Here is a 3,244-nt window from a genome sequence, read left to right on the forward strand (position 1 = left end):
CAAAGACTTAAATCGTTTAAGTAAGTCAAGTACTGTTTTTTGGGTAGTGTTTGAGTCACTGAGATGAATGTCTCAGTTACGGCCCCAAAACTGTGGTTTCATTTCCAAATATCAGCTGTGCATTGCATAGACCACAATTTACTAGGCCGTGGCTTGATTAATCGGGGACAGTGTTTAGATTTTACATGAAGGGAAGCCAGTAATACTTGGAGTCAGTGACTGTTAGAAACTGTGAAAATCCTGATTTTTTCATATTAAGAAAAAAGCATTTAAAATCCTATAGTTCTTAAGACTAAGCTTTAAATTTTGGAATGAGTTTAGACTCACAGAAAAGTTGCAAAGACAGGAGAGAAAGTGCCCATATATCGCACACCCCGTTCCCGTTTCCCTGAACGTGGTCATCTCACACTACCCCAGTTCATTTGTCAATACTAAGAAACCAGGACGAGTACCATAGGATTAGCTCCACTCTATTCATATTTCATCAGCTTTTCCATTAATATCCCTTTCCTCTTCCAGTATCCCATCCAAAATACCACACTGCATTTGTTTACCTCTCCTTAGATGCCCCTGATTTGTGACCGTTTCTCAGTTTTCTGTGTGTGTGTGTGTGTGTGTGTGTGACCTTGATGGTATTGAAGAACATCGGTCAAATATTTGGTAATGTCTTCTGGGTTTGGGTTTGTCTGGTGTTTTTCTCATGAAAACCTGAGACTGGAGGTACGGGCTTTCAGAAAGAATGACACAGGAGTCACGTGTACTTCTTGTCATGTCCTATCAGGGAAACCGTGATAGCGGCATAATTATCGCCGGGTGCTGCTCATCGTGAGCATGTGGTTCTGGGGGTCTCACCAGGTTTCTTCAGCGTGAAGATGCTGTTTGTCCCTTTCCACACTTGGTTGTTTGGAAACAAGCCACGAGGTCCCGTCCCTCGGGGGGTGGGACAAGGAAGGGCTTAAGTTCCAGCTCTGTAAGGGAGACTTGTCTCTTCTCCTTCATTTATTTATTTGTTTGTGTGTGTGTTCATTCACTCATTCATTCGTTCCATCAATCATTTGTTTCTATCACCACAGACTCATGTATATTTGTTTTGTACGTTAGGTAATATTCCGAGGCTAGGCTACTCTATTTCATTGCTCAAACGTTTCCCGCTTTGGCCACTTGGGGCTCTTTCAGATTAGCTCCTGTGTCCCTTTGACATGCCCTCATTCTTTTGCATTTCTCTGAGCACTTCTGGAACTTTCTGGCACTACAAGATATTCTGGGCTTGTCTTGTGTTTTCCTGCCCCTGCTCTAGAATCAGCCATTCCTCCAAGGATCTCTGTCTTTTTCTGTAGAAAATGGCACTTAGAAACTAAGATCTGGGTGCTGGGTATGTTCCTCACTACTAGGGGAATGTTATACATTTTTAAGTAAGGGACAGGAAATCTGTCATCCTTGAGAGTACTTTATGAGTGGAAAAATACTGAACAGATAAATCTGTTATAAATCTTGTTATCAACAGGCTCTGCTCCCAAACCAGCAGCTGTGGTTTCTGTAACCATTGTCCCGAGGCTGACTTGCAAGTGACGGAAGAGTAAGTCCTTAGAATCGTCCACTTTGACCCTCGGAGAAAAGGCAGTGCGTCCGCTCCGTTACATGTCTTTGGAGGCCAGTGCTATCTGCAAGACCTCTTTCACTTTTCCCACACACAGATACGGATGGTTCTAACCTCCAATGGCAAAAGACACTCCTCTTTGGTATTAGAAAATTTTCCAAGATGGTCACTTGTTCTAAGTCTAGACTCCTTCACGTTCATGAACATACAGATCTTTCTGCTCACAAACTGGACCAATTGAGAGGCGCCTGGGTGGTGGAGTTGGTTAAGTGTCCATCTCTTGGTTTCGGCTCGGGTCATGATCTTAGGGTTGTGAGATCGAGCCCCACATCAGGCTCCGCGCTCAGCTCCGAGTCTGCTTGAGACTCTCTCCCTCTCCCTCTGCACTCCTCTATGCTCTCTCTCTCAAATAAATAAATCTTTAAAACAATGGGCCAGTTGAGAACTGAATCACAGCTCTTTAGTGCCCAGACTCGCGACCCACATTGATGTGGTAGAGGGTGTGGAACTAGATTTGCAGCCTCAGCCCTGGAGGTGGATTTGCTCTGTCACTCGTGAGCTATATAGGTCAAAGTCAATGCACTTCACCACTTTGAGATTTATTATCTTTTTTAAACAAAACGCTAATTTTCCCCTACATTTTTTAAAATTTAAAACCTTTAGAAAAATGGCAAGAAAACTGTGGAAAGAGCCAAGATGTCCATCGACAGATGAATGGATAAAGAAGATGTGGTATATATACACAATGGAATATTATGCAGCCATCAAAAGGAATGAGATCTTGCCATTTGCAACGACATGGATGGAACTGGAGGGTGTTATGCTGAGTGAAATAAGTCAATCAGAGAAAGACATGTATCATATGACCTCACTGATATGAGGAATTCTTAATCTCAGGAAACAAACTGAGGGTTGCTGGAGCGGTGGGGGGTGGGAGGGATGGGGTGGCTGGGTGACAGACATTGGGGAGGGTATGTGCTATGGTGAGCGCTGTGAATTGTGCAAGACTGTTGAGTCACAGATCTGCACCTCTGAAACAAATAATGCAACATATGTTAAGAAAAAAAGAAGAAGAAGAAGAAGATAGCAGGAGGGGAAGAACGAAGGGGAGGAAATCGGAGGGGGAGACGAACCAGGAGAGATGATGGACTCTGACAAACAAACTGAGGGTTCTAGAGGGGAGGGGGGTGGGGGGATGGGTTAGCCTGGTGATGGGTATTAAAAAGGGCACGTTCTGCGTGGAGCACTGGGTGTTATGCACAAACAATGAATCATGGAACACTACATCAAAAACTAATGATGTAATGTATGGTGATTAACATAACAATAAAAAATAAAAAAATAAATTGCAGTTCCCCCCCCCAAAAAAAAGAAAAAAGAAAAATGGCAAGAATAACACAATGAATACTGGCATGTTCTTTACCTAGATTCATCAATTGTTAGCATGTTGTCACATTTGCTAATCTTTTTCTGAGGGATGGCCAAGACAACGCTGTTTGCAGGATGTGTAAGCAGCGGGTGTGTGCAGGCTGGCTTGTCTGCTGTGGGATGGAGCTGGGCCCGGGGAGAGAAGGACGGCACTGCAGGCTTGGGGCCAGCAGCCAGAAGCTTACTTTCCTTACACTGCCATGTTCTGCAGGGAATCCC

This window comes from Eumetopias jubatus, unplaced genomic scaffold (genome assembly GCF_037043125.1).
Source record: "Eumetopias jubatus isolate StellerSeaLion01/CBP00866 unplaced genomic scaffold, mEumJub1_p1.0 scaffold_12, whole genome shotgun sequence".
In the NCBI taxonomy this organism is placed as follows: domain Eukaryota; kingdom Metazoa; phylum Chordata; class Mammalia; order Carnivora; family Otariidae; genus Eumetopias; species Eumetopias jubatus.